At 37.8% G+C, this 13,733-nt stretch overlaps 1 pseudogene; it reads left to right on the forward strand.

Moving 5' to 3' along the window:
* The first annotated feature begins 2,606 nt into the window (after window positions 1-2,606).
* LOC141517698 (cyclic AMP-dependent transcription factor ATF-1 pseudogene) lies at window positions 2,607-3,649 on the forward strand (annotated as a pseudogene).
* Window positions 3,650-13,733: the final 10,084 nt, after the last annotated feature.

Raw genomic sequence — 13,733 nt, forward strand, 5'->3', positions numbered from 1 at the left:
TTCACCACCGGGTGGTGCTATGAGAGTTATTTCTTTGTCCTAAGGAAGAATTCTGGAACCTCAATCAATTAGATGGCATTTAATAAAAGCAAGGACTGTGCCCAACCCAGCCCTAATCTTATGGGACCGATAGCTTTCTGTCTGTCTGTCTTTCTCTCTTTCCCTCTTTTTATTTGTTTTGTATATATCTCTCTGTGTCAGTAAATCTATCTGCTTTTCTCTCCATTCTTTGTCTTTCTGTCTCTGTTTTTCTTCCCTCTCTGCCTCCCTGTCTCTGTCTCTTTTTGTCTTTCTCCCCTGTCTCTCTCTGTCTCTTATCTTTCAGTCTCTGTTTCTATCATACACTACAGAAACACACACACACACACACACACACACACACACACACACAAACCCTCTTCTCTTTGTTTCTTTCCCCTTCTGTATCCTAGCATGTGGGATGTTTCTGTTTCCTGAAAGATCAAAAACATTCCATGAAAGTTCTAAAGTGGTTCAGTGGATAAAGAATCAGATCTGAAATCAGGAAGACACCCTCCTGAGTTCAAATCCAGCCTTGAACAACAACAAGGACCTTTTGAGATTATCTAATTCAACTTTATGCTCTTCTTTTTACACTCAGGGAAACTTAGATCCAGAGAAATAAATGACTTTTAGCAACAGAGTTGGAATTCAAGCTCAAGTTCTCCGATTACAAATGCAACACTATTTTCACTGTAATATGCTTCCATGTAAGTTGAAGACAAGCAGGAAAAGTCTAAGTCTTTTCCCACATAATAGCCTTTCAAATATTTAGAGATAGAATAACTACCCCACATTTCTCTTTTTTTCAGGTTAAATCTTTCTTGTTCATTCAAGAAATTTTCACATCATGAACTTCTGGCATTTTTTGATGCTCTCCATTCTATCAATTCTCTTCCTAAAATGTTCTTCCCAGAATTGAACATAAGACTTTAAAAAAAAATTTAGGTTTTTGCAAGGCAAATGGGGTTAAGTGGCTTGCCCAAGGCCACACACCTAGGTAATTATTAAGTGTCTGAGGCCAGATTCAATCTCAGGTACTCCTGACTCCAGGGCGGTGCTCTATCCACTTTGCCACCTAGCCACCCTGAACATAAGACTTCTAAGGGTAACCTCTTGAGACCTGGATGCCATACTCTTCAATGTAACAAATAAGTTCACTGGCCAGACATTGTTGACTTATATTAATCTTTTTATTTTATATATTTTTCAAGGCAATTGGGTTAAGTGGCTTGCCCAAGGCCACACAGCTAGGTAATTATTATGTGTCTGAGGTCAAATTTGAACCCAGGTACTCCTGACTCCAAGGCCGGTGCTCTATTCACTGCACCACCTAGCTGCCCCCAAGTTATATTAATCTTACAATTCAGCAAAACTCCTGGATCTTTTGCTTTCAAAACTCACCTCTTTCATAAAGTCTTCCCTAATTGCTCTTTAGTATGTGTTATCTTGGTAAGTTGACATAATTATTTTTATGACTCAGACTTTCTTCAATTTAGCAATGACTCTCTCATTTGGTACTTTTGAACAGAACCTTTTGAACCCATCTGTGAGACTTGAAATGTATCCTTATGGAATATTTTATTAGATTCTAATTAGTGTTTTAGCCCACTTTATTAACCTGACAGTGTTTGACTCATGACTATCATCAAGTAAGGTTTATGCCAACTTAAATATGACACCTATGGAATCTATGATAAAAAAAAAGAAGTCTGATAATTCTGGGCTAAGTAAAGATATCAGTGGCTTTTACTGGGTAACTTTTCTTTCCAAGTTGATCTTGAACCCTGAAGGACTATTCTTTGGATCCGACTAAACTCCCTATTTCTAGCCTGTAATTTCTTAGTCCCACCTACTGGAGAAAAGCCAGCAACTGGCCTGAACTCTCCCCCAAACTCCTCCAAATACTCTGAAATAGTACTATAAAGCAATTCCTGGAGCAACAGAACCCACAGAAGAATGGGGTAAAATCATATTCCTGACAAAGACAACTTGGAAAGTCAGCCGAAAAGGTCTGTCTCACTTGGGTATGAATGGAGCCCAATTTAAATGCTGGCTGTGCCAGCACAGACTCAGGACCTGCAGGTGGGGAGCAAGCCTTGGGAGCACTCATTCAACAGCAGCATAGACGCTTCCAGGGCCCTCAACCTACAGACAGTCAGTAAGGGAGTCAAACAGTCAAAAGGAGATGACAGGGGGAGGCAGGACTCTATTGCTTTGCCCACACTTGGATCTGGGTCTCAATCCCGGGAGGCAGCCCCAGGGTAAGGAGAAGCACTAGCATACCTGAGAACTTGGGGTCACAGGGGAGCAGGGACCCTCATGAAAGTTCCAGGTCAGAAAAGAGTGTTTGTAGTCACTCACAGACCAGAGCACACACCAGGAGAATAGTAAACACCTCTCCTTGGAGTATACCATCTTGGAAGAACAGGTCCCTGGAGGTATATCTGAAAATAACTGTACAAGCCTCGGCCGAGCGGACTATGCCGCCGTGCGCTGGAGACCTTGAGTGCCGGGGCTTAGCGCAGCGGCCACCGCGGCGGCGCCCAGCTCCGACCCGACCCGGCCCGGCCTCTGTGCGGTTGATTATGGAAGATTCCCACAAAAGTAACAGTTCAGAGACAGCACCACAACCGGGTACAACAGCACAGGGTGCTCATATCTCTCACATTGCTCAACAGATGTCACTAAGAGGAGCTGCACCAATGACAGTTGTACATCTTCCTGGAGAACAAGTACAAAGTCAGGGGGTCATCCAGACTGCTCAGTCATCTTCAGTAATCCATCCCCCACAAGTACAGACAGTGCAGGTATCATCCTGGTCAGACAGTGAAGATTCTCAGGATTCATCTGATAGCATAGGCTCTTCACAGAAAGCTCAGGGAATTTTAGCATGGCGCCCATCTTATAAAAAAATATTGATTGATCTTTCTTCAGAAGACTCCAGAGATAGGAAAGGGAGACGGAGAAAACCGTGGAGTTTCAACAGTCACATCTATGTCTGTCCCAACTCCTATCTACCAGACTAGCACTGGACAATACATTGTGATTGCCCCAAATGGAACATTACAGCTGGCCAGTCCAAGCACAGATGGAGTTCAGGGGCTGTAAGCATTAACAATGACAAATGCAGGCAATACTCAACAAGGAACAACAATTCTTCAGTATGCACAGACATCTGATGGACAGCAGATACTTGTCCCTAGCAACCAAGTGGTTGTACAGACTGCATCAGGAGATATGCAGACTTATCAGATTCGTACTACACCAGCAAACACTAACCTTCCACAGACTGTAGTTATGACATCTCCAGTCACTATAACATCTCAGCCAACTAAAACAGATGATCCTCAGATGAAAAGAGAAATAAGATTGATGAAAAATAGAGAAGCTGCTCGAGAATGCCGTAGAAAGAAAAAAGAATATGTTAAGTGTCTGGAAAATCGAGTGGCGGTCTTGGAAAATCAAAATAAAACTTTAATAGAAGAATTAAAAACTTTAAAAGATCTCTACTCCAATAAAAGTATTTAAAAAGAAGATAAACAAATTTTATAGACTTACCTGAAAATTAAATGGATTTTCTTTTTATATGGAATTTTATAAACTCAAAAGGTCAAAAATGAAACTATTAGAAATAAATGTTGCAACATAAAGACTAAAGATTTTATTTACAAAATGCTGGTGATAGTAACTAATGAAAGTTAAGAGGACTTCAAGCAAACTCCTGGCACAACTGGAACCTCTATTGGAATTAACATTAACAGTGGTACTTGAAGAGAACATGAATTCTTGACAATTTGAACTTCCTAGATAATAGTTATCAACAAAGTTTGCAATTGAGACAATTCATTAATGGAAGTTTGATGGGGGGGGGGTGTTAACCAACATTTACTAGTATAGATTTTTATTACTTAACTAGGTTCAGAAATATGCCCTTTACAATTGTTTATGTAAATATTTTTTGTCTGCCAATATTCTAAACTACAGATTTGAATCTAATGCATTGTAAAGTGTATAAATTATGTGTACTTTGCTTAACTGTCAAGTCTTTGAAATAATCTTTTAAAAAAAATGTTTATTTGCAAGAGGTTAGCAGAAAAAAATCAGGGCATAATCATTTTCCAGTATTGTCTTTCAAGATGTCCAAGCCACATGAAGGGAAAATGACACTTTCAAAGAAGTATTCCAGTCATTTTATATATAAACATGTTAATAAACTGGACAGAACAGTATAAATATTTGAGAGTTTTTAAAAAATAATATTGATTTTGCTTTTTTGGGTATGGTAACTTTCCCTAAATGGATCATAATAAATCATGTGCTGATTCTACATGCAGCTGATATGCATTACTTTTTCTACTGTGCTTTAATAGAAAGAAATGTTTACAAGTCCCTAAAATTATTTTAGAGGATTTTCAAAAATCAGCTCAAGATACATACCAAAGTATTTTTCCAAGAAGGTTTTCTAATCAAAATCTAATGTAGGGCATATCAGTTTTAAAATCATGCAATTTTAAAATAATTATTCATGTAGAAAATATTTTGTGAGGTAATAAATTGTACCTTTGTAAGAAAAAGTGACTGTATATAGTTAATCTTCATAAATTCTAAAGTTGTGTTTTTATGAATATCTATCTGTTTATACAGTTTTTAGTAAAAAAAATTTTGTCTCAGATTATCATTTTTATATTTTCATGGGGATTAAGGTTTTTTGAATTACAAATATTTGAAAATTATGTGCATTTCTCTATAATTAATATGAAATCCAAAATATATTGTTAGTAAATCAGTACTTCTATAATCAAGCTATTCATTTTTGAGCTTACCTCCAAGAATATTGTCAGCTCCTAATATAATATGTATCTTTTTTGTCTTTTTCCTGTAAAAATTAAAGGGCATTTGAGATTAAAAAAAAGAAAAAAAAAGAACTGTACAAAATCCTGAAGCTTAAGATGTATACCCTGCCTCCTGGAAGCAGAGCCCACTTTAACAGTTAAAAGTCAAGAAATAAACTGGGAAAATGAGCAAGCAACAGAAGAAAATTCTGACCATAGAAGTTATTATGATGACAAGGAAAAACAAAATATACTCAGAAGAAGACAACAAAATCAAAACAGTGTTATTATTAGTCCCCTGGTCTCTCATCCTTTCAAGGTACATTCCTGGGATTCTCCTAAACTTCTTGGGATGGCCTGAGCACTGAAAACTCCAGAAAGATGCCCTCTAACTCTTCACAGTCCCTGAGAAAATACCCTAAACAGGAAGGAAAGAAGGTCCTTGGGTTCATGTGATAAGACAATCTGAGGCAAGTAGCTCTGATAGCAGAAGGAGAATTTTCTGGTTTCACTTCCAGACCATTGCTACCCTGTGATCTTTTTTGAGCAGTCAATAACCATAACTGAAAGCTTACCTTAAGATTGACCTTGAGTAGAGAAGGCTTGAAGATTCAATATCTCCATTCTAAGAGCCTGAGGTTTTGCCAGGGAGAACAAAAACACAGAAGCAAAACTATAGGCTACAGAGAGTCATAAAATAATTATGCCAACTTACTAAGATAACACATAGTAAAGGAGCAATTAGGGAAGACTTCATGAAAGAGGTGAGTTTTGAACTGATTCTTGAAGCATTCAAAGAAATTGGATTAGCAGAGTACATATTTACCAGATAAGGTAGGGCCAGATAAGAAAAAGAAAAGCATATAATGCCACAATTGGATCTAGGCCAGTTTTCTCAATGTATGGTGTAGGGATGGCACAGCTCTACTAGAATACAAGATTTCTGACTCCTGGTGCAGGGCTTGTTCCTTTAGGCCACATTCCTCAATATACTGAAAAATGGTATTGTCATTGCATTTCTGATCTTCCACAAAACATAGACACATTTAGCTTCAACAATCTATGATTTCATTGATACTGGCTACCACTACAAAGCACAAGTTCTCTAGAAATTCTCTAGAAATTCAGAAACTGAGTTTCTGTGGCCAAAAATATGCAGCATACTGTGGTGAGTTGGAGGAGGCCACTTTGAACTTAACTGGTGAATGCTGATTCCATATGGGTTCACAGGGCCTGGGCTAGAAACCTTTCCAAGTTAGCAGGACCTCCTAAGGTTTGCATACTACTGATAGCACTTTTAAGAACATAGACCACTGCCCCTCCCCCTGCAGCTAAGTATGCAGTGGATAGAGCACTGGCCCTGGAGTCAGGAGGACCTGAGTTCAAATCTAGTCTCAGACACTTAATAATTACCTGTGTGACTTTGGGTAAGTCACTTAGTCCCATTGCTTTGCAAAAAAAACAAACAAACCAAAAAACCAATCAAACAAACAAAAACAAAACAAAACACAGACTCCCTTCCATACCATGATGAGGTTTTACTTTAAGACTTGTTTTTTTGGTCATATCCAACTCTTCTCTATCTCATTTGAGATTTTCTTGGCAAAGATATCAAAATGGCGTCTTGTCATTTTTTCTCCTAGTTATTTTTTTACATGAAGTTACTGAGTCAGACTGAGTTTTGTGCTTAGAGTCACACAGCTGTTAAATATTCGAGGTTAGATTTGAACTCAGGACGATGAGTCTTCCTGACTCCAGGCTCAGCTCTCTAAGTAGCTAGTTGCCATCCCAGGGGTCCTACCAGCTCTAAATCTTATCATCCTATTAATTCTGCCTAAGTTCAAATTTCCTTTTCCTCTACCAAGTCACACTGTTTACATTTGTTGAGTTCATAATTACCTCCCTTCTCCAGCTTTCTTTTACCATAAAAGCCTGATTGTTAAATTCATTTAGTTTAACAAACATTTGTTAGGCATTCACCTCCTGACTTTGGGCTGTTGAATTTTTGAATCAAAATGCAAGATTTGACATTTATCTCTTAGGAAATGCTGGTTAGAATGAAATGTAACTTATGAGATTCTTTTTACTTTCTGTGGAAAACCAAGGAAATGATGCACTGAGAGCTAGGAAAAGCAAAATCTAAGATTCTGACGTGGGACAAAGCACATTCCTCTACTCTCAGAATTAAATGGCCCTTTTGTTAGTACTGTGAGACAGGATAAAAGAATGTTCTCATCTTACACTCTTTCGTTCTTCTCCCCTTTCCTCATTTACCTCTGAGCATGTTCTTAGCGAAACTTCTAGAGTATAGGTGAGAATACTAAAGACTGAGAAATGTTCTGTCATGCCAAGAACAGAGAATTTTCCTGAGGACTCTGGAGCAGGTGGAGACCAAGGCACGCTACAATCACTATCACCTCTAAATCATTCAAAATCTGTAGCTACTCTGAATCCTGGGGCTGCGATGGAATTTTATCTTTTCTTTTCTTTGCTTTCTAAGAGCATTTAATTGTTGAAAAGTTGTCCAACACTTCTCCTATTCCTTTACAAGATTCAAGTGTGCTCATTCAGGAGATATCTCATCTGTATCTGGGAAGAAAAAGATCTGAAAAGGAGATTTAATTCTTTTTGTAATGTCATTTAATGATATGAAAACTATGGGATCATACAATATGTTTTCAACAAACTGGGAACTCAAATTTCTGAAGCACAATGCTAACTTTAATCATTTTTATGACTACTACACTGTAACAATCCATTTAAAATTAATGAAGTAAAGCTAGAAAAATTTTGAAGGACTATTTAGTACATAAATTCCTAATTAAAAATATCTGCTTTCTACCTCCTCCCATCAAATTATTTTATTATGACATTCTAATTGTCTGACTCTGTAGATGCCAAGGGAAGAAACTAGAGCCTGAAATACCTCTATGGGTGATGTTAAAAAAAATATTGATTTGGGCCTCACCCTGGTCAATAAGGCAAACTCAGGAAAAGAAAGGTAAAAGGGTTTTATTTAGTACACCATGGCAGATTTGCAGTTGGGTACTGCCTGTAGATTGATTCAAAATTGCCTGCAACTTGGTAGACAGGAGTAAATAATTCCATATAAGAGCAAAACTATGTTGACTGGATTATATAATCATGAGAACATGAAACTAGTGCATTAGCTAATTCTATAACACTTTCCTCTGCAGGCTGGAAGCACAAGTTCATAAAGACTTTAAACAAGTAAAACCTTGGAGCATGGAGATATTTGAACTGACTTTTCGTAATGGAAGCATGACCCTAAAATATAACAAGTTGGCTTCACATTTTAATATCTGAACAATATTTCATGTCCTATGCTCTCTTGGAGCCCAGGAGCTGGGGGAAATGTCATTTGGGAGGATACTGTGTTTAGGGACATTCAATCTATCAGTCCACCAACCAAAGGTTTTGGGAAGAACTTCCTAATAGCCACAACTGCCCCACAATGAAATGCACTTCCAAATGAAACATGGAGCTCCCATCACTAAAGTTTTAAAGTTAAGGTTGGTTGATTGCCTGTCAGAAATATATATTAAGGGAGATTTTTGCATGAGGTAGAAAGTTGGAAAAGGTGACTTCTAATGGCCTTTCCAACTCAAATTTTCTATGATTCTAGATCAGGGCTGCCCAATCTTACTTTTAAAAGTTTTTTTTTTAATTGAAACAATGGACAATATATTTTAATTTGCCATTTTAGTGAGAGTTCTCCCGTAGCTTGGTTTAGTTTACTAAAGCATTTAGTAAACCCACAGATGTTCATATTATATTGCAAGGGCGGGGTGGGGGGAGGGCAAATTTTGGGCAGCCTTGTTCTAGATTATGTTGACCTTAGAGGTCATAATTAGCCCAGCATTTCATGTTGGGGAAATTGGATCAATCAGGCCATTATTCTGACCAAGTGAATGCCATTATAGAGTTGGATGCATCAATCTTCTAGTAACTGTTGTTCAATCATTTCAGTCATGTCCAACCCTTCTGGCAAAGATACTGAAGTATTTTGCCATTTCCTTCTCCATCTCATTTTATGCAAGAGGTAAAAAGGATTAAGTGACTTGCCCAGCATGGCATAGCCTGAGACTGGATTTGAACTCAGGTTTTCCTGACTCCAGGAAGAAGTACTCTGTCCACTATACCACTTAGTTTCCCCAATAATAATCAGAGCTCACATTTATAAAATTTTATAGTGTTTATTCTTTTTTTCAAAGCCCATTCCTAAACTAACATTATGATTGATATTTAATATATTATTATCTTAGTTTTAAAGATGAAGAAATTGAGATTTAAAAGGAAAAATAATTTACTCCAAGCCAGAGAGTAAGACTGTTATGAAGTATACAAATCTGTATAATTTGATTTGGATTAGCACCTAGCAAGCAACTAGGTAATATAGTAAAGTACTAATCTCGGAGTCAGAAAGACCTGAATTTGAATACTGCATCTTGACATTCTTGACCTTCAATGTCCCCATTTGTAAAACACTTGATGGTCTTTCAGATGTCTTCCAATTCTAAATGTATGATTTTTGTCCAAATATTTTAGAGTCAATAGTCAAACAAGTGGAAAAATACAGGAGCTAATTTCCAGAACAAAGAACCCAGACAATTATAGGCCAAATCCAGGTATACCAGTAAAAGGTCTTTGAATAAGAAGGTGCGCTATTTTGTACATAATTTTCATGCTCAAAAGTTGGCACCTGAGTCCTAGAGACCTGCCCTTTAAACCACAAGTAGTCCTTTTCTAAGATCTGATGAATTCATTCTTATGCAAAAGTATAACTTGGAAGGATGATGAATATTTAGCAAATACCAGCATTGCCCCCCTGGGGATTTGGAGCAACAAGAGGAAGATAGGTGCCATTTGTGGGCACTCCACTGCATTTTTGACATTAGAATCCTATTCTTCTCCAGTTCCTGTATCCCAGCTGTTCCCTCGAAGAAGATCCAAGACCATCACGCTCCTTGCTCCTGCAGAATGGCTCTTTATGGCAGCCCCTGGATCCTAGAGCCGAGCAGGTAAAATCTGTCCCCCAGTGCATCCTGCTCTGTCATTTTCTTACCATCACTTCCTCCAGTCAATTGATTACTTTTCATAGGCATGACTGAGCCTCTAAAAGTCTGGTTTCCCTGATGATACGGCTTGAATTTGTTGAGCCATGGTTGTGCTTCTGAATTACCAGCATTTGGGTCCTTTGGGGAGACAAAAGCCTGCTTGTCCTAGATCTTCCAGTGGTCTCCAATTAACTTCCTCCAGGAACAAAAAGGCAGGGCAGGTCACATAAATTTCTTCAACCTTTTAACACAAGGTTGTGCCAGGGAATGTTGTTGGTTAGGGATGAAGGAGTTTCCTCCTCGGATGTGGTCAGAATAAGTAGCATGGAGTCTTCTCTATATGGGATTCTGTTGATTTTTTTAGGGCAGGAGCATACCCTAACTCCTCTCTAATACACTTTAGGGGAGAAGAGGGGAGTCTGGTTTACCTCCCTTGCCAGGATCTGGGGCTGCCTTTTCCTGGTGGTTCATTCCCATCAGCTCTACTTTCTCCCACTCTGTAGATTTAAAAATTTACTTTTTTCAATGAATAAATATTTATTTTCTCATATTCCTCCCTACACATACATATCTAAAAAAACCATAGAAAAACAAAACCTTTGTAAAAAATATGTATGGTCAAGCAAAACAAATAACTACATTGACTAGGTCCAAAAAATGTGTATCTCATTCTGCACTCTGCATCTCTCATCTCTCTGTCAAGAAGTTCCCCCCACCTAATCTGTAGCTTAACTACACTCAACTAGAATGAACTGCCCACCAAGCCCTGCCCCAAGGAATGCCAGGTTTGATCAACTTTGCTTGGACTTGCCATGAGGCATTCCAGGGTCATTGCATATACTAAATGTTTAAGAAATACTTTTTCATTCATATAAGGGTTATATATGTGTATTTAGGGGGTGTGTGTGTGTGTGTGTGTGTGTGTGTGTGTGTGTGTGTGTGTATGTTTGAGTCATATAGCTTATGTGGGTCCACAAGGTCTGTCTAGATATGGCTGGCAGGGAGGTATGACTGGATTCCTTTAGTGTCTACTCCACTTTCTTCAAGAAAGACTCCAATTCCTGTCAGGAGATTGAGACTAGAGCTTAAAAGCTCTGCTCTCCCTTAGAAAGGTGACTTGGGGCTAGAATTACATCACTATGCTGCCCTAAATATTATTAGTCTAGAGGAAAATTTTAAGTTCAAGTTGTACCTCCTGATTTCTGTCCTTTAAAAGGGAAGAACTGGACTGCCTCAAAACTATAAATATAAGGTTTCATTACCTTATTATCAAATACACATAGTGAATAGCAAAAAAAAAGTAAATTTTTAAAAAATTAGCCAATTTATTCCAAATAGAAAATAAGAGAAGTTATACAGGTGAGAACATATAATTTATTACATAGAGTGAATGAATTGTCCCACCATGAGAAATAGAGACCCAAATTTCATCCTAAGGGAAATTCCCCAAAGCCTTGAATTGTAGCAGGCCTGGGTGGTTGTTTGTGTTTGTTTTTAATCATGTTTAACTCTTCATGATCTCATTTGGGGTTTTCTTGGCAAAGATACTGAAATGGTTTGCCATTTCCATCTCTAACTCATTTTACATATGATTAAACTGAGGAAAAAAAGATTAAATAACTTACTGAGGGTCACAAAATTAGCAAGTGTCTGAGGATGGATTTGAATTCAGGAAGATGAGTCTATCTGATTCCAGGTCTGTCACTATATCTACTATGTCACCTAGCTGCCCTAGGTGTTATAGTTGTATTTATATAAAGATATGTAGATAGCTTTATCTACATATAGATAATATGTATGTGTAGATAGATGTTCTCTTAAGATCTGTTCCAATGCTAATACTCATTCTAAGAGTTCTTTCAGGTTGACATCCTCTGCTCTATATTCTAAAATCCCTCTCAACTCTCTTGGGGGACAGCTAGGTGGTTCAGTAGATAGAGCACTGGCCTAGGAGTCAGGAAGACCTCAGTTCAAATCCAGTTTCAGACACTTATTGTATTTCCCCATGCACAAGATGCACCTTGATTTTCTGAAATTTGAAAAAAATGTATAACATAAAGTTATTGAACTTGTTTTATTCATCATAGAATTCATACAACTCTTCATTGTCAAAACTTCCCTCCATTAGTTCGTCCTCATCTGCATTTGATGAGGAATCACTGTCTTAGGAGAGGCTCTGACTACTCCCCTCCCTGTGCTCTGGTCTCGGGTTGACCACAAGCTCTCCCTGGGCAAGTCTGGTATGTGGACACATGCTTAGTCCATTCTGATTCATGAATCTGAAGCACAAATGTGTCCTCCTTTGAAATCAGTCACTGCTTTTTCATCAGCAATTATTCTTGTCTCCTGCTGAACCATCTTTGTGGACACAAGAATTCTACTGGCCCTTTGCTCTTCAATCCATCTCTTCAATTCCCTTTCTAACTCAGACCATTTGGTTGACTTGCCTCTCATGGCCTTCTTCTACTTAAGCATTTTCAGTAGGGTTTCTTCTTCCCGTAGTCAGTCTTGGGTTGTTTTCTCAGTTGGAGGAGGACCAAACTGACATTCAGCAGCAGGATTTCCATTCAATTTTGCAAACTGAATCACTTTGAACTTGAATTCAGCACTGTATGAAAATGTTTTCTGAGTTATTTCTGGGCAGAACGTAGCAAAAAGTTATCTAATATACTGGTAACAGATGTGAAACAATGAGCACAAAGACAACAGGAGTGAAAAAGTGAGAAATTCAAGTAAAAAAATATACAATCACTATAAAAAGATACTCCCAGTTTTTAGATCCCAAATTTTTTGAAAAGGGGTGTATCTTATATATAGGGAAATAAGGTAGTAATTACTTAGCTGTGACCTTGAGCAAGTCACTTAACCCCATTGTCTAACAAAAAAAGTCCTGTCCAGTTCTAATATTCATTATTCTAGCTCTGATTTTCTATGTTTTAAAGGTATCTTCAGCTCTGAGCTTGTATTGTCTTGGAATGCAACTGCAATACATTTTGTTCAGGTAAGGACAATACTAATGACACAGTCTATCTCAATGAAATGATATTTACATTTCATTTAATTGAACTCTTGCATTAGTTTAAGTTTAAGGAAATTATTCACTAGGTATCTAGATCTATTCAGTTTTCTATAGATCTTCTCAGCTAAAATGGGAATTCCTGGAGGGGAAGGAAAGCTTTTATTTCTTTCATCAAAAACAATTGACTGGTTAGATCCTCAATTGAGGTGCTCAATAAGGACCTGCTAATGGATAGGTACTTTAGGATTTAGAGTCTGTATTCTTAGAAGCAGCATGACATAAGGGATCAGGAAAACTGAATTGAAGTCCTATATGAATTTTGTGACTTTGGGTCAGTCACTAAACCTCTAAAGTTCCCAGGCAATACTCTGTGGCTATAAGTTATTTGGTGGTTCCCATTTGGGAGTAAGTTCCTACAACAAAAAGTTGGTGAAATTACAGGTCCTTGAGCTGGGACAAAACCAATGAATGAATAAATGAGTAAATGAGTAAGTAAAAGAATGAATGAATTTTAGAAAGTACTCTTGAATATGCTTTTTTCATTGGAAGATTGAAACCAGGAACCTCAGCTCTATGAAGTGATCTGTTGCTATCTCTGGATTTGGAGTCAGGAGAAGTCAGAAGTCAGAATTACAGAATCTTACCATCAAAAAGTTCCATCAAAAGGGACCTCAGAGACCCAGTCCCTTTCTGACACAGAAGAAAGGACATTAACTACTAATATGACCTCAGTCAAGTCAGGTTAGTACCTACTGCCTCAGTTCATTTACTTGAAGGAGCTGA

Source organism: Macrotis lagotis, chromosome 1 (genome assembly GCF_037893015.1).
Source record: "Macrotis lagotis isolate mMagLag1 chromosome 1, bilby.v1.9.chrom.fasta, whole genome shotgun sequence".
Taxonomy (NCBI): Eukaryota; Metazoa; Chordata; class Mammalia; order Peramelemorphia; family Peramelidae; genus Macrotis; species Macrotis lagotis.